The following is an 18,732-nucleotide window of genomic DNA, read 5'->3' on the forward strand; positions in this document are numbered from 1 at the left end:
ACAAGGTCCCCTCCAGAACCAGTGGACGAAGCCATCCACTCACCCCCTCCTTGCCATGATGATGCACACTGGGCACAAGGCCCCCTCCAGAATCAGTAGACAAAGACATCCACTCACCCAATTCTTGCCAGGATGGAGCACACTGGGCACAAGTCCCCGTCCAGAACCAGTGGACGGAGCCATCCCCTCACCTCCTCCATGCCAGAATGAAGCACACTGGGCACAAGGACCCCTCCAGAACCAGTGGACGAAGCTGATGCCCCAGGAGTGTTCTTTCCGTGTTGATGCAGGAGTAAGATGGGGCCTTGGCCTAGGTGATGTGGCCCTGTGGCCCACGGACATTATGGACTGGGCATTGTCCCTCCAATTGTATATCTGTAAATACAGTTTTGATTTTTGGGGACATATTTCTGGAATTTAATCTTATTACACTCACTTTAGTCACTTCCTTTTGTCCTTGCATTATTGCTGAGGGGTACCAGGTGGATGTGTATTGTTGTTGCATCTGTTTGTGTGTATCGTGTTGCGGGTGGAGGTGTTGCATGTTTTGCGTGTGTGTGTCACTCTCTTTTTGCCCCCCTCTTCTTTGTGTGCTAGGCGGCAATACTCACTGTGGTCGTCGCCGCCGGCGTTAGTATTGCTGGTGTAGGAGGAGGTAGACCAGCATGGGGAAGATCTGCAGTTCGGGCTCCATGGTGGCGTTGTTCTTCCCTGAGTGTCCAGAGGTGAGTCGTTTCCCTTCTGTGTACTGTTTCCCCTGTGTTTTTGATGTTGTTGGCGAATAGGCCTGTTGTAATACGGTGGGAGGAACATTGTCTTCCACCCGGCTATTGGCGGTTACCGCTGCGGTGCTTGTTGCTACCGCCGTGTCGGGGTAATGTGCTAAAGTGGCTGTCTGTAATGGCAGTTTCCGCCGCAGTGATAATTCCATATTTTTTTACCGCTGCATCATCACCGACCGCCAGGGTTGTAATGAGGGCCTAAGTGTCTCTTGCGTCTAAATTATCCACACAGGACTGCAGAGGAGGAAATGCGTGGAAAATGGGGAGGTGTGCGTCGGTTTCTCCGGGTGCACACAGACGATGCATCAATGTTTGTCCATGCAGCAAGGACTTTGCGTCAATTTCCGGCACGCAGACTTGGATCCTCTTCGGGTTGTGGGGTATCTGGATGCCCAGGGGAGGATGTGGAGAAATCCTGGGCTTGCAGGATGAAGTCACAAGAGCTGCATCAATCCGGTGGGCGAAATTTCTGTCACACAGCAGGTGCTGCTTCGATACCTCTTGCAGGAAGTCGGGCTGCGTTGTTCTGGCTCGGAGATGCGTTGATCCAGTGGGCCACGCGTCGAAGTTCCTGTCACAATGCTGGCACTCTCTCAATCTCCACTCGGGGAGCCGGGCTGCGTCGTTCCAGTTCGGCGATGCAATGAGTTTCCCACTGCAGGGCAGGCTATGTGTGTATTCCGGTAGGCTGTGCATCGATTTTTGTTGCACAAGGAGATATTTGCAGAGATGAAGTCTTTTTGGCCCTGAGACTTCGGAAACAAGATGTAAGCTCAATCTAGGTCCTTGAAGAGCACTTCTCAGCAGAGCGAGAGGGAAGCAAGGCAACAGGGCAACAGCAAAGGCAGCAGTCCTTTACAGCATAGCAGTCAGGTGAGTCCTTTGGGCAGCCAGGCAGCTTCTCTTAGCAGGTTGCAGGTTCTGACTCAGAGTTCCATTCCCAATAGGTATCTTGTCAAGAAGTGTCTGAGTTGGTAGGGTGAGAGACCCAGTTTAAATACTCACATGTGCTTTTGATGTGGGGAGGACTTCAAAGAGTGGCTTAGAAGTGCACAAGGTCCCCTTTCAGTTCCATCCTATCTGCCATGGTCCCAGTAGAGGGTTTGGCAGTCCATTGTGTGAGGGCAGGCCACTGTCCTTTGACATGTAAGTGTCAGGGCCTCCTCCCTCCCAGCCCAGGTAGACTCATTCAGTGTGGAGATGTGTGCAGGTGTGACTGAGCATCCTGTGTTTGGGGTTGTCTGAGTCAAATGCTCAAGGGAGCTGTCAACTAACCCAGCCAGATGGGGATTGTAAGGCATAGAAGGATTTAAGTACAGACAAATCCCCGCTTTCTAAAAGTGGCATTTCTAAAATAGTAAAATTGAATCCAACTTCACCAGTCAGCAGGATTTTGTATTACCATCCTGGCCATCGTAATACGACCTTGTTACTCCTTTTAGATCAGAATCTACTACTCAAACAGTATAGGAGGAGGTTACCTAGGGCTTACCTTTAGATGACTCATATGTAGAAAAAGGGGAGTTAAAGGCTTAACAAGTAATTTTATATGTGAAGTCGAATTGGTGGTGAAACTGCACACACAGGCCTTGTAACGGCAGCCCTGAGACATGGTTAAGGGGCTACTTTTGTGGACGGCACAATCAGTGCTGCATGCCCACTAGTAGCATCTAATTTACAGACCCTGGGCACATGTAGTGCTCTTTACTGGGGATTTATGAGTAAATTAAGTAAGCCAATTGGGTATGAGCCAATGTGACCATGTTTTAAGGGAGAGATCATATGCACTTTAGCACTGGTTAGCAGTGATAAAGTGCACAGAGTCCTAAAACCAGAAAAAACAGTGTCAAAAAGTGGAGGGAGGCAGGCAGGCAGGCAAAAAGTTGAGGGTGATCACCCTAAGGCTGTCAGGTCTAACATGTGTCCCCCCCCAGCTGAAAGTGAAGAGAGCTACCCAACCTCCTGGGAGCTCTCATCGCTAAGGTGTAAATATCTGGAGAGACCATCAGCTTTGGTGTGGTCAATCCCTGGCAATGCTCCACCACAAAGTCCATCCCCTGTAGGAAAATAGACCACCTCAAGACTTTAAGATTTTCGCCCCTCATTTGCATGAGCCATCTGAGGGTCCTGTGGTCAGTCTGAACCAGGAAGTGAGTCCCTAACAGATATGGTCTCACCTTCTTCAGTGCCCAGACCACAGCACATTTTATCTCTCTCAATAGCACTCCACCTCTGTTCCTGTGGTAATTGTCTTCTGCTAATAAAGACCACTGGTTTGTCTAGGCCCTCCTCATTCAGCTGTGCTAGGATCGCCCCTATGTCATGCTCTAAAACATGTGTCTGTACGATGAATTCTTTGGAATAGTCAGGTGCCTTGAGCATGGGGTTCATGCACATGACTTCTTTCAGGGAGTCAAAGGGTTTCTGACAAGCCTCTGTCCAATTCAACAACCAAGGTTGGTTCTTGGATGTCAGTTCTGTTAAGGGGGCTACTATGGTGCCATATCCCTTAAAAGATCTATAGTAATACTCGGTGAGTCATAAGAAGGCTCTCACCTCTGTTTGAGTCGTAGGTGGTTGTCAGGCCTTGATAGTTTTAGTCTTGGCCTGGAGGCGCTGCACCTTGACACCACCTACTAGGTGTACCAAGTACACCACAGAGCCGTGCCCAATCTGGCACTTACTGGCCTTGATGGTCAGACCTACCTCTTGCAGGGTCTGAAGCACCTCCTTGAGGTGGACCAGGTGTTCCTCCCAGCTGGAACTATAGATGGCAATATCGTCTAGGTAGGCTGCACAGAAGGCATCCTTGCCAGCGAGGACCCCATTAACCAACCGTTGGAAGGTAGCGGGGCATTTTTCAATCCAAAGGGTATTACTCTGAACTGGTAATAGACTTCAGGAGTAGAAAAAGCGGATCTATTTTGAGCCCCTTTAGTCAAGGCGATCTGCCTGTACCCTGATGTGAGTTCAAAGGTACTAAGGAAGTTGGCAGCGCCTAGCCTGTTTATGAGCTCACCTGCGCAGGGGATGGGGTGAGCATCTGTCTTTGTGACAGAGTTGAGCCCCGGGAGTCCACGCAGAACCTAAGTTCTAGCTTGGCACCAGGAGCAGCAGCCTTGGGAACCAAAACCACTGGGATGGACCAGGGACTGCTGGACTTCTCTATTACCCCAAGAGCCAGCATCTTGACAACTTCATCCTTGATGCTGGGCCTCAATTTATCTGGCACTGTGTAAATTGTATTCTTTACAGGTAGATGCTCTCCTGTGTCAATATCGTGGATACACAAGTGTGTGAGCCCAGGCGTGAGGGAGAGCAGGAAGAAAACTGCTCCAAGAATTCGTAGCAGTCTCCTCTCTGATCTAGAGTCAGGGAGCTATGAGAAATTAACACCCTCCACTGGCCCATCACCTTCTGTGGCAGAGAGGAGGTCGGGAAGAGTCTCACTCTCCTCTTCCATACCCTTATCTGTCACGAGAAGCATGCTGACCTTAGACCTCTCAAAATGATGGTTCAGTCTGTTGTGGTATAGAACCCTAGGGAGTCTCTGGGGTTTTGAGGTCCACTAGGTAAGTGGCCTCCCCCTTATGCTCCTTGACATCAAACGGGCCAGTCCAGCGGTCCTGAAGAGCTCTAGGCTCTACTGGCTCCATCACCCATACTTTGTATCCAGGTGAAAATTCTACCAGGGTGGCCTTCTGGTCATACCATTCCTTCATCACCTCTTGACTTGCCTCAAGATTGCTCTTTGCCTCTTTCCAGAAACACTGCATCTGGTGGCAGAGGGCCAGCATGTAACTGACTACATCCTGGGGAGGTTTCCTGGGAGCTTTCTCCCACCCCTCCTTGACTCTGCTTAGTCGTCCCCTGACTGGGTATCCATAGATAAGTTCAAAGGGGCTGAACCTCACCCCTTTCTGGGGCACCTCCCTATAAGCAAAGAGAAGGCATGGCAAGAGGATATCCCACTTATGCCTCATGGCCTCAGGCAGGCCAGTGATCATGTCTTTCAGGGTCTTCTTGAACCTTTCAACAAGCCCATTGGTTTGAGGATGGTAAGGGGTGGTAAACCGGTAGGTTACCGCTCACTCATCCCACATGGACTTCATGTACGCTGACATGAAGTTTGTGCCTCTGTCAGACACAACCTCCCTTGGGAAACCGACATGGTTAAATATCCCCATTAGAGCTCTGGTCACCACCGGTGCAGTCACTGACCTTAGAGGGATTGCCTCTGGATAGCGGGTGGCATGGTCCACCAAAACCAGGATAAACCTGTTGCCAAGGGTGGTTCTGGGGTCCAAGGGACCAATGACATTGACGCCCACCCTTTCAAAGGGGGTGCCAATGATGGGGAGTGGGATCATTGGGGCCTTGAGCCTTTTCCCTGTCTTCGCACTAGCCTGGCAGGTTGGGCAGGAACTACAGAAAGCATCTAAGGCTACCCGCATTTGAGGCCAATAAAAGTGGGTGACAAGCCTGGCAAAGGTCACGTCTTGCCCCAAATGTCCTGCCAGGGGGACGTTGTGAGTCAGGCCCTTTAGGAAGGCCGGATAACACTGGGGGACCACCAGCAAATGTGCTGCCCCAGCAGCCAGTACCTTAGGCTCACTGTGGAGGAAATAATTCTCCCAATATGTGTGGTGATCGCCAGAGGCTTCACCTGCTGCTAGGGCTGAGGCCTGTTGCCTCGGACCCTCAAGAGTGGGCCATTCTTTCTAAGCTTGACAGAATTCCTCCCTGGTTGGCCCAACCTATACCCGCCAGCTCAGGCAGGTTACCCAGGATGGCAATGTCTTCCCCAGTTGGCTCCGAGGCCTCCTCTTCTGGTGCCTATCAACCACTGCGAGAAGTTCTGCCACCGGTTTCCTGGGCCTCTTGCCCTTCCTTTGTGCAGTTGTCTGGGCCATTGTTTCAGGCTCCAGACATCCTTGACTCCCTTCCCGGGCACCATGGACTGTGTGGTCATGCAGAACCATTCTGGCAAACCTAACAACTCCAGGTAGGACCTGAGCTCCACCTCCTTCCAGGTAGTATTTTCAAGGTCTAACAAGGTCTAACAGGCCTAACAGACAATCTACATGCATGGCAGGACTCGCAGCTACTTTTAGAGTACCAGAATCCACCCCACTCAAAGGGAACGAGAGCCACCGGAAGGTGACTCTTATGACTGTCAGCGACTATGACCTGGTGGAATGTATTGGGGATGACCTGCTCTGCTGACACCAGCTGACCCCCGACAGTAGTCATACTGGCTTCTGTGTCACGCAGAGACTCCACTCTTTGCCCATTAATGGTGACCCACTGGCCATACTTGTAAGTAGTGGCAGGCATGTGGGCTTTTGGAACCGTTTCCTCATCTCCCAGGGATACTAGGTACCCCTCTATCTGCTCCTCAAAGCTAACAGGGACTATCTCCCCCCGAGCGCTACACTAGCCAAACCAGGTGTCTGCCCTCCATTGGTGGGGCTGTGCCCCCTTGGGACACTGGAAAACACCATTAGAGTGTCCATACTTGCCGCACTCTAAGCATTTAGGGATAAATTTCCTTTTTTTCTAGTCAAATACCCAGGCTTCTTATCAGATTCAGGTTGGGACTGGTCACGACCCCCCCCCGCGGGAATTGTTTTGGGGGCCTTTTGAGAACTCCTTTTTTTACATTCAGCCCCCCTTTATTCTGGTGGGAACCCTGCCCCCCTTTGTGTGTGTGTCCCCCCAGGTACCTTCTTGGACACTCTGGTGCTACCCCAGAGGTCTATCTCCTCAGCAAGTTTCCTAGGATCAGTCAGCTTACTGTCAACTAGGTACTGGCATAACTCTGTAAAAAAACACTGAAAATATGCTCTTTCAGGATCAAATTATATAACCCCATATAGTCATCTACTTTGCTGCCCTGCACCCATCCATTCAGTGCCTTACTGGAGAAATCAAAAAAGTCTATCCAGTTCTGTGTGGAGAGTTTGGTGCTGTCCCTGAACCTCTGACGGTATTTCTCAGGTGTCAGTCCAAACTTGGCAAGTAAAGCGTTTTTCATGGGCCCATATGTGTTTTGATCCCTCGGATCCAATGTAAGGAGTATGTCTCTCCCCACTAGTGGCATACACCACCACAAGGCCGCCCTCAATTGCTCTTGAGAAACCCCATGAACCCTTAATTCAACTTCATAAGCAGCCAACCACTTATCAATGTAATCTCCCACCACAAAACTTGGCACTACATTTTTGTGTATACAAACCTTCCTTTCCCCAGCATGTCCTGCATGTATGTTGCCACCATCACTGCTGGACTCAGACTGCCTCGCCTTGATATCCAGCTCTTGAAGACTCAGTTCATGAGCCATCAAAAGTTTATTTTCAGCCTCAGCACTCTCAGCTTCTCTCTCTGCTTTTTTCTCATTCAATTTTAATCTTGCTGTAGGAAAGTACCATCTTGCCTGGCATGTTACCCCCATTTTTACTTGTATGTATGTTTGTTTTTGCCTGTGTCACTGGGATCCTGCTAGCCAGGACCCCAGTGCTCACAAAGTGTGCCCTGAATGTATTCCCTGTGTGGTGCTTAACTGTATCACTGAGCCTCTGCTAACCAGAACCTCAGTGTTTATGCTCTTTCTGCTTTTAAAATTGTCACTGCAGGCTAGTGACTAATTTTACCAATTCTGATTGGCACACTGGATCACCCATATAATCCTCTAGTGTATGATACCCAGGTACCCAGAGTTTTGGGGTTCCAAGAGATCCCTATGGGCTGTAGCATTTCTTTAGCCACCCATAGGGAGCTCAGACAATTCTTACACAGGACTGCCACTGCAGCCTGAGTGAAATAACGTCCACGTTATTTCACAGCCATCTTACACTGCACTTAAGTAACTAATAAGTCAACTATATTTCTAACCCTCACTTAGTGAAGGTTAGGTGCAAAGTTACTTAGTGTGAGGGCACCCTGGGACTAGCCAAGGTGCCCCCAAATTGTTCAGGGCAATTTCCCTGGAATTTGTGAGTGCGGGGACACCATTACACGCGTGCACTACATATAGGTCAATACCTATATGTAGGGTCACCATGGTAACTCCGAACATGGCCATGTAACATGTCTAGGATCATGGAATTGTCACCCCAATACCATTGTGGTATTGGGGGGACAATTCCATGCATCCCCAGGGCTCCAGCATAGAGCCCAGGTACAGCCAAACTAGCTCTCTGGGATTTTCTCTGCAGCTACCGCTGCTGCCAACCCTCAGACGGGTTTCTGCCCACTGGGGCCTGGGCATCCCAGTCCCAGGAAAGTAGAACAATGGATTTCCTCTGAGAGAAGGTGTTACACCCTCTGCCTTTGGAAATAGGTGTTAAGGGACTGAAAGAAGTAGCCTCTCCTGGCCTCTGGAAATGCTTTGAAGGGCACAGATGGTGCCTTCCTTGCATAAGCCAGTCTACAGCGGTCCAGGGATCACCCCAGCCCTGCTCTGGCGCAAAACTGGACAACGGAAAGGGGAGTGACCACTCCCCTGCCCAACACCTCCCCATTGGAGGTGCCCAGAGCTCCTCCAGTGTGTCCCAGACCTCTGCCATCTTGGATGCAGAGGTGTGAGGGCACAATGGAGACCTCTGAGTGGCCAGTGCCAGCAGGTGACATCAGAGACCCCCCCTGATAGGTGCTTACCTCTTTCTGTAGCCAATCCTCCTCTGAGGGCTATTTAGGGTCTCTCCTGTGGGTTTCTCATCAGATAACAAATGCAAGAGCTTACCAGAGTTCCTCTGCACTTCTCTCTTCGACTTTTGCCAGGATCGACCACTGACTGTTCCAGGACGCCTGCAAAACCGCAACAAAGTGGCAAGAAGACTATCAGCAACATTGTAGCGTCTCATCCTGATGGCTTTCTCGACTGTTTCCTGGTGGTGCATGCTCTGAGGGCTGTCTACCTTCACCCTGCACTGGAAGCCAAGAAGAAATCTCCTGTGGGTCAAAGGAGTCTTCCCCCTGCTAACGCAGGCACCAATCGTCTGCATCACCGGTCCTCTGGGTCCCCTCTCATCTTGACGAGCGTGGTCCCTGGAACACAGGAGCTGGATCCAAGTGTCCCCGACAGTCCAGTGGCCCTTCTGTCCAAATTTGGTGGAGGTAAGTCCTTGCCTCCCCACGCCAGACAGTAATACTGTGTACTGTATGAACTGCAGCTGCTAGGGCTCCTGTGTACTTTTGCAAGACTTCCTCTGTGCACAGCCCAGGTCCCCAGCACTCTGTCCTGCATTGCCCAACTCACTGAGCAGGAGTCCAACTTTGGGAGACCCTCTTTTGTTGTGCTCAGATGAGCGCCATGCTCAGATCTTCTGAACACCTGTTGCTGAGCACCCCCTCTGTCTCCTCCTCCAAGGGGCAACATCCTGGTCCTTCCTGGACCCTGGCAGCCCCCAAAACGTTCAACCACGACTCTTGCAGCTAGCAAGGCTTGTTTGTCATCTTTCTGTGTGGAAACAACTCTGTGTCCTCCAGCATGCCATGGGACATCCTCTGACCAAAGGAGAAGTTCCTGGTATTTTCCATAGTTGCAGAATCTTTTGGCTTCTTCCACCCAAAGGCAGCCCCTTTGCACCTTCATCCGGGGTTTAGTGGGCTCCTACCACCCCTGGACACTTACGTGACTCTTGGACTTGGTCTCCTTCCTTTGCAGGTCCTCAGGTCCAGCAATCCGTCTTCAGTGCTTTGCAGTCAATTGTTGTCTTTGCAGAATCCCATATCTTTACTTTACTGTCTTTCTGGGGTAGTAGGGTAACTTTACTCCTACTTTTCAGGGTCTTGGGGTGGGGTATCTTGGACACCCTTAGTGTTTTCTTACACTCCCAGCGACCCTCTACACACTACACTAGGCCTGGGGTCCATTCGTGATTCGCATTCCACTTTTGGAGTATATGGTTTGTGTTGCCCCTAGGCCTATTGTCTCATTGCATTCTATTGTATTCTACAGTGTTTGCACTACTTGTCTAACTGTTTACTTACCTGATTTTGGTTTGTGTGTATATTTTGTGTATATTACTGACCACCTAAGGGAGTATATCCTCTAAGATACTTATGGCATCAGTAGCCATGACAGGTTGGGGTAACCAGAGTCCCCTAATAGCCACACACGGTGCCTCTGGAGTTGACCCATCACATAAGGGATGCTGCTATTCCGCAGGATGTAGGCGTCATGCACTGAGCCAGGGAACATAGCATTTACCTGGGAGATGTACTGGTCTGCCAAACATACCATCTGTACATTCACCAAATGATAACTCTTCCGATTCCTGTACACCTGTTCACTCCTGTGGGGGGACACCAGAGCTACATGGGTCCCATCAATGGCACCTATGATGTTAGGGATATGTCCAAGGGCATATGAAGCCATTTGGGCCCCTGAAATGGCGGCTGCCTGACCTCTAAACTGGGACAATGGGATGTGAGGTAACTGCGCTGGCGTTGTACACCGTCGCGGTAGGCGGCCGAAGACCGCAGCGCAATGCTGCATTGGTTAACATTGGACCCTATGGGTCCCAGGAGCCAATGACGAAGTGCGCTGGTGGTGATGATACGCACTGCCGCGGACGTCACCGCCACGGACGTGACCGCCATTTTCTATCTGTTGAATCACTCGATACCTGATCTTTGACAGGAGAGGATCTACACTGCAAGTGCTTCTGTGACCTCGGTCTGGAAGAGACAATGGCTGCTGCGTCTGGGGAAAGGGCCCCTGCCTTCACTGCACAGGAGTTGGAGAAGCTCGTGGATGGGGTCCTCCCCCAGTACACGCTACTCTACGGTCCTCCAGACCAACAGGTGAGTACACAGGGAGAGAGTTGTATGGGCGATGCCTGTGTGGAGAGGGTTGGTTGTAAGCAGGAAGGGGGCACAGTTCTGCGTGCAGGAAGGACTGTGAATGCATGTGCCACATGGCAAGGGTGGGGATGTGGGCCACTTACTGTGACGGTGCAGTTGGTAATGACTTCTCGTCTTCCCCTGTACATGCATGTAGGTCAGCGCCCACCAGAAGAAGGATATTTGGCGTGCCATCGCCAAGGACGTCCGGACCCTGGGGGTCCACCAGAGGCGCAGCACCCACTGCCGTAAAAGATGGGAGGACATTCGCCTCTGGAGGAAGAAGACGGCGGAGGCTCAGCTGGGGATGGCCTCCCAATGTGGGAGGGGTGCCCGTCGCACCATGGCCCCCCTGATGTTCCGGGTCCTGACGGTGGCCTACCCTGAGTTGGATGGGCGCTTGAGGGCATCACATCAGACACAAGGGGGTGAGTACAACATCATTCAGCGGACATTGCACGCAGTGAGGGTGTCTGGGTGGGGGAGGAGGGCTGTGGGTTTCCCTAGGCCAGGGCGAGTTCCGTAGGCTAGGACCCTCCGTAATGCAGGTCATGTGGCACTCCACCCCACCTCTGTAGAGTGCCAAGTACAGCTATACATTCCCCTGTATAATTTATGTGTGCTGATGTCCACCATAGCCATGTAGGCCATATCCCAGGAACTGCATCTGTAGAGCCCAACAGCGCGGCGTAGTGCAGGGGGCTGCTGTGTCTGTATTGTCCGCCAACGGTAGCGGTAAGCCATGCACTCAACCTGTCTTTCTTATGTCGTCACCCCCTCCCCTTTTTGCGCTCTCCCTGTTCTTGTGTGCATCAGCATCATCAGGCAGAGGTACAGTGGCACCGGAGCACGAGGGAGCTGCATCCCACATGGCCATGGAGGGCCACACCACGGACTCTGAATACACCAGTGGGACGGAGGGCGAGGGGAGCTCCACGGCGGTCACAGGATCACCAACCAGCGACACGGACTCATCCTCCGATGGGAGCTTCCCCTACCAGCACTGCCCTCCCAGCAGCCCCTCAGCCTTCACCCCGTGCCCGCTCACCCAGGAGGGTGGGCATCACCTTCGCCCCAGGCACCTCAGCCCCTGCCCCTGTCACCTCTGCTGCCCTCAGTGAGGAGGCCATTGACCTCCTCAGGTCCCTCACTGTTGGGCAGTCTACCATTTTGAAAGCCGTCCAGGGTGTAGAAAGGGAATTGCAACACACAAATGCATTCCTGGAGGGCATTCATTCTGGTCAGGCTGCCCTTCATCGAACCCTGCAATCTCTGGCCCCAGCACTGATGGCGGCCATTGTCCCCATCTCTAGCCTCCCCCCTCCAACTTCTTCCACCCAGACCCAATCCCCTGTACCTCTGCCTATCCCAAGCACACCATCAGACCAGCCTGCACACACGTCAACACACAAGGGAAGCTCAGGCAAACATAAGCACCACACATCCCACAGGCGCTCACGCAAGCATCACACACATACAGACACACCAACATCCACTGCCTCCACTGTGTCCCCCTCCTCGTCGTCTCCCTCCTCCCTCCCAGTGTCGTCTACACTCTCACCTGCATGCACTACCACTACAACCACTAGGTCCTGCACCAGCACACCCACCACCACACCCCGCTCACCTGCACTCACCACCCCAACTACCATTTACACGTCTCCTGTCTCCTCTCCCAGTGTGTCTGTGACGCCCCCTCCCAAAGTACACAAACCCAGGCACACACCCACCCAACAGCCATTCACCTCACGACAGCCTCCAGCGCATGCACCTGCACCCAAAGCCACAAAAGTTCCACCTCCTACAACCACCTCCTCTTCCTCCACTCCCAGACCCCCTCCAGCTACCCGTCCCAGTGTTCCTAAGAAACTTTTCCTGAGCAAGCTTGACCTCTTTCCCACCACCCCCCACCCTCCAATTCATAGGTCCCGTACTAGCACCTCAGCCAAAAAATCGCCGGTACCAGTGGTGCCTGTTAGAGGTATGTGGAGTGCACCAAGCACCAGGGCAGCCAGTGTGACACGGAGCCACAGCACGGCCAGTCCCCCCCGTGAAGCACCAGAAGTTGGACAGTGCCCAGCGGGAGTGGGGGAAGGCTCCAGCCGGCAAAGCCGCTCACAAGGGTCCCGGGGGGAGAAGGCAGCTTCTCTTAGCAGGTTGCAGGTTCTGGTTCAGAGTTCTGTTCCCAGTAGATATCTTGTCAAGAAGTGTCTGAGTTGCTAGGCTGAGAGACCCGGTTTAAATACCCACAGGTGCCTTTGAAGTGGGGAAGACTTCAAAGAGTGGCTTAGAAGTGCACAAGGTCCCCTTTCAGTTCTAGCCTGTCTGCCAGGGTCCCGGTAGGGGGTTTGGCAGTCCATTATGTGAGTGCAGGCCACTGTTCTTTGACATTTAAGTGTCAGGCCCTCCACCCTCCCGACCCAGGTAGACACATTTAGTAAGCAGATGTGTGCAGGTGTGATTGAACATCCTGTGTTTGGGGTTGTCTGAGTGAAATGCACAAGGGAGCTGTCAACTAACCCAGCCAGACGTGGATTCTAAGGCAGGGAAGGATTTAAGTGCAGAGAAATGCCCACTTTCTAAAAGTGCAAAAATAACAAAAGATGGACGGAATGCTGAAAAACAATGCAAACATTCACCCCAGACACAAAGATCTGGGTTTAATCCATTGTTTATTTGCTCACCCTGCCACCCCAGTTTGGATCTAGCCATATGCAAATCAGTCTTGACCCTGTTCCTCATGAGAACAGTCTACCCCGAACTGCCAAGCCAGATCCCCCCTGGACCAGAAACAAGCATGCAAGGACCAGTTTCAGAGTATCGCCCTTCATCAGCTAGGCTAGTTTGAATCCATTGGCGCAGTGAGCACGGGACCCACATCTGGGCATACCTTTTCCACTTGGGGCAACAAATGCAAAAAAAACAAATGATGGTCGGAATGCTGAACAATTCTCCCCCAGTCACAAAGATCTGGGTTTAATCCATGTTTTTTTGCTCACCACACAACCCCAGTTTGGACCGAGCCATATGCAAATCAGTCTTGACTCTGTTGCTCATGTGGACCGTCCAGCCCAAACTGCCAAGCCAGGTTCTCCCTGGACAGGAAACATTAATCCTAGGACCAGTTTCAGGATATCACCCTTCATCAGCTGGGCTAGCTTGAATCCAGTGGTGCAGGGAGCACGAGACCCACATCTGGGCATACACTTCCCAATTGGAGCGACAAATGCAAAAAGAACAAATGATGGACAGAATGTTGAACAATGCAAACATTCACCCCCAGTCACAAAAATCTGGTTTTAATCTGTTTTTTTGCTCTCCACATCAGCCCAGTTTGGACCTAGCCATAAGCAAAACAGTCTTGACCTTGTTGCTCATGGGAGCCGTCAAGCCACAACTGCAAAGCCAGGACCCCCCTTTACCAGAAACATGCATCCTAGGTCAGGTTTCAGTGCATCACCCTTCATCAGCTAGGCTAGCTTGAATCCAGTGATGCAGTGAGCACAGGACCCATGTCTGGGCATACCCTTCCCACGTGGGGCAACAAGTGCAAAAAGAACAAATGATGGACGGAATGCTGAACAATGCAAACATTTAGCCTCAGTAACAAATATCTGGGTTTAATCCATGTTTTTTTTTGCTCACCACGCCAACCCAGTTTGGACATAACAATATGAAAATCAGTCTTGACCCTGTTCCTCATCGTAAAAGTCCAGCCCTAACTGCCAAGCCAGGTCCTCCCTTGACCGGAAATAAGCATCCTAGGACCGGTTTCAAGGTATCACCCTGTCACGTAGCCTCTCATTATTCTAATGAGACTACTGGATTTGAGTGACAGAATCGCCTGCAGTGTGGAAGACTGTCTTAACCCACTACAGGTGACACCTGTAGCCCCAGTCCGGGTTTTGCTCCGGCTTACTAGCAGTGCCTCATTTCTACCAAAGAGTTGGGATGATTGGGCAGCCGAGCACATGACACAATTGACTCCTCAGGGAAATCATGGTCACTCAGATCTCATCCGTTTCTCTCAGTCACATGAGTCTCAGATATACAAGGACAAGCAGAGGCAGTATATGTTTCAATAAGGTTTTAATGAAGCAACTGCATGTTAGGCAATAAAGAATGTACTGCAATAAACAGGGTGATAAAGCTTTTCAGGATTAAAATTGTGATGTGGAGAGTAAAGCATAGAAATAACGCTACCATATTGTCATTAGAGTCAATAGACTAATTCCTACCTAGGCTATATTAGGGCACAGCATGTTAAGCTCTAGTTCTGCCCTTCTGGTTCCCCTGGGAAGATATCATCCCCCATACCTGAGCAAAGGCCTGAAGTCTAAATCAGCAGCTGAAGTGAAGCGTTCAGAAATCAGCATACAGTCGTAGTCATCTGGCTGGAATCTACCTCTAACATGTATGGGACAGTGTTTTTATTATAAAACGGCTGATGTTCTGAGAAAATGTCCCTAAGTACAGATGTATATGTTTCTATGAATAACAGAGACAAAGCGTTACCACGTTTTACCGGCAACCAATCTTACTGCAGCCTTGAGAGTAGCACAGAGTGGACAAGAATGTCTTGTGTGAGAAAGTAGTGCTGGCCTAGGCAAAGAACAGCTAAGTAGAGAGAAATAAACAAGACCGCAAATGCATGTATTGCTAAAATAATAAACGATGCTGAATAAAATGTATTTAGGTTAAAGTGCACAGTGGCAGGCCTAGTGTGCTAAAATAACGTGCCCAGAGCTATAACGAAAATGGCTGCACAACAACCTCCCTTGCTGGTTTAAAGGTGGTTCAAAACCTATTTATAATAAACAGCCATTAATACCTCATTTAAGATATATATAAAAGATGTCAATAATGACAAGTTAAAAAAGTCACTTGAGCATATATAAAAGGACAATTTCAAAATGTTAACTTGTGGCGTAACAAGGCCGAATTTTAAAAGTCAGAGTCATTTTGGAAGTTGCCAATCGAATCCAGGACAATTGAAGACAGGAAATCTTCAACCTTGGCAGGTGGTAAAGTAGGAAATTCATCACCAAGAATGGCCAAGGAGCATTCGTGTTCCACAGCCTGAGCTTCATCCAAAGCAGCAGCATTCTGTGGTGTGCCCAATAATGAGTTCAGAGCTGCATCCTCCAGGAAGGGCAACTCATAAGTAGCTTCCCGTAGCAAGCACACCCTCAATGCACATGTCTGGTAATGAGCCCTCAGCAAGAACATCAACAGATCAGCGTCCAATGAAAGCAAGTACTGAGTAGAAAGGAAAACCTTCCTTGCTTGTTCGAATGAGCACCACTGGCACCGAAACACGGGCTGCACACAATGCAAAACCAGTCTGAATGACAAAGACGAGTCACACTTCAATTGCTCCAGGAGTGTTGCTCCGAAGTACTGGATCATGTGTTCATGACACAGCTGCGTTGGTGGGAGACCTTTCATTCTTCCTTGTTGCTGCGGGACAGCCATTGTGCAGAAAAAGTAGAAACAGCAAAATGCCACCTATTATAGCCAAAGTTTTGGAAATCCCCCGAAAATACTAGAAAAAAATTGAGTGGATGGTTGATGGTATTAAACTGAATATAGAGGAGAAGGTGTGAACGAAACCAGAACCAACAGCTTTAAATAAGTTTGCGATTCCAGTAGTACTGGATGCATTAAATATTAGTCCAATTAGCTCACCAAAGTGTTTAGGAAAGTTGGTACTTAAAAGTGACTGCATCTCTGCTGATGATCTTGCCACCTAAAGTGTGTAGATCTCGTGTGCAGATGTGAGCGCCACATGTTTTTGGGACAATAAAGCCTTGAGTCTGCTCAACTTGTCAAAATTCAAATTAGAAGTAGCAATATGGGGCCAAATGTCAGCTACCTCTTTTTGTCTAGTGGGAGGAAAAAGTATGCTCCAGCTGCATGTAACATTCTTAGAGATCGAAACAACATAAACTATTCCGGCTTGCATCCCACAACAGTCTTCACAATTGAGGAGATCATAGCTGCCATTTGAAAGCAGCTGGAAAGCAGGTCTAATCAAGGGGACTGGAACTCCCTTCAGATAACAAGCCAAGTTCGCTGCCAATGTGTTATATGCCCCGTGCAAGGACAGCTGTTTACAAACCATCGAATGGCGGACAGAAGTCTTGCATTCAATACGGCTAAGAAAGAAGTCTTTCATGCCACAAAGTCATTTGTACGAGAAGGGCAGCTCCCACACCTCATGTATGTAACTATCCCCAGCCTTTCATATCTGCCTACCGGAATGTGTTTTAAACAGGACATGAATTGAAGTGTTGAAATAGGCAGAATAATGACCCTGTGTATTAAACATTGAGCAGATGGCATTTCAGCCACAGTAAAAGGCAACTTTTCTAACTTTTCGATGTTTAACATGACATAAGTTGCTTCTTTCTTAGCCATTAGTTGTTGTTGTTGGGTTAAATTAAATGTAGAAAATATATCCCTTGCACTAATGTGTTGCCAGGGAACGCAAACTGCATTCAATGTTTGAAGTGTCCACCTGTAGGAGGCGGGGCTGTTTTATAGTGGGTACCTTGGGTACTTACACCTTATACCAGGTCCAGTTATCCCTTATTAGTGAATGTAGTAGTGTTCTAGCAGCTTTGGCTGATAGAGGTAGCTATAGCAAAGCAGCTTAGGCTGAACTAGGAGACATGCAAAACTCATGCAATACCACTTATAGTTACACAGTACTTATACACAAGAAAAGACAATACTCAGTGTTTCCAAAAATAAAGGTATTTATTTGGGTGACACAGTACCAAAATATCTTAGAGACAATACTCCTTCTGAAGGTAAGTATTATACACAATATATACACTAGACAGCAAAATTAGACAAGTAAATAGTCAAAGAACAATGCAAATAGTAGGAAATCCTATAGAATGCAAAGGGGGAAAATAGGTCTAGTGGCAACACAAACCCTATACTAAAAATGTGGAATGTGAATCACGAATTCCCCTCTAGACAAGTGTAGTGTGATCAGAAACACTGGGAAAGTAAGAATACATTAAAGGTAAGTAAATTACCCCAACCCGGAGCCCAGAAAAGCAGGAGTAAAGAACTGCAAGTTTCCCTAGGACACACTACACCTCGTTTTTGGGATTTTGCAGCAGCCAACCAAGTCTGCAAAGAACAACTGCTGGATTATTGGATCTGAAGACTTGCAAAGGAAGGGGACCAAGTCCAGAATTCGAAAGAAGTTCCAGGAAGGACAGGAGCCCCTGCCAACCCAGAAGAGAGTGCAAAAGCAGAGTCCCTAGTTAGCAGAAGACTGCAGAAATGCACCCTAGGAAGATGCCGTGGGTTTATGCATGATGCAAAAGATATAGCACAGCATGAAGATTGTTGCAGAAGAGATTTTGTGCTAAAAGGTGCCAACAAGCCTTAGCTACGACAAAAGTGCGTTTTTCATCAAAATGGCGCTGGATGGACCCAGGAAGGATCTGGGGTCTCAAATCTATGTGAGGAGGAAGAGGAGGCTCTCAGCACTTTATAGAGCCCTCAGGATGCCAGCCAGCACCCCCAGAAGCCGCAGGATCTGGGATCAAAGGAGGTGCAAAACGCAGTTGATGCAGCACAACAAAAGAAGGTCCCACGCCGCCGGAGAACAACTCAGCAAGTTGAGCATCACAGGGTGGAGTGCTGGCGACCTGGGCCAGGTTGTGATTTAAGGAATTTTGAAAATAGTGTACAGAGGCCTCTGGAGACCAAGAAGACAAAATACAAAGGGGTACAGTCGTTCTTGGGGAAGGGAAGGTTTTCCCTCCTCCAAATTGCATCAGCAGGACCCCAGGACAGTCTATGTCCATGATGTCCACCCTCTGTGTTCTTAGGAGCAGGCTCGTTGCTGTGAGAGGAGTCCCAGGGTACAGTTCGTCGCCTTGGAAGGTGCCTGCTTGGAGCAGGGCAGTGACTCTGTCACTCAATGGGAGATTAGACCCTTTGTTGCAGTTACAGCGGTTCTTGGAGCAGGGAGCGGTTGATCAAAGCTCAGAAGAGTCTAAAGTTGTTGCAGAGGATTCCTGAAGGAAACTTGCAAGCACAATCTGAAGAGAACCCACAGGAGAGACCCTAAATA

This window comes from Pleurodeles waltl, chromosome 11 (assembly GCF_031143425.1).
Source record: "Pleurodeles waltl isolate 20211129_DDA chromosome 11, aPleWal1.hap1.20221129, whole genome shotgun sequence".
Classification (NCBI taxonomy): Eukaryota; Metazoa; Chordata; class Amphibia; order Caudata; family Salamandridae; genus Pleurodeles; species Pleurodeles waltl.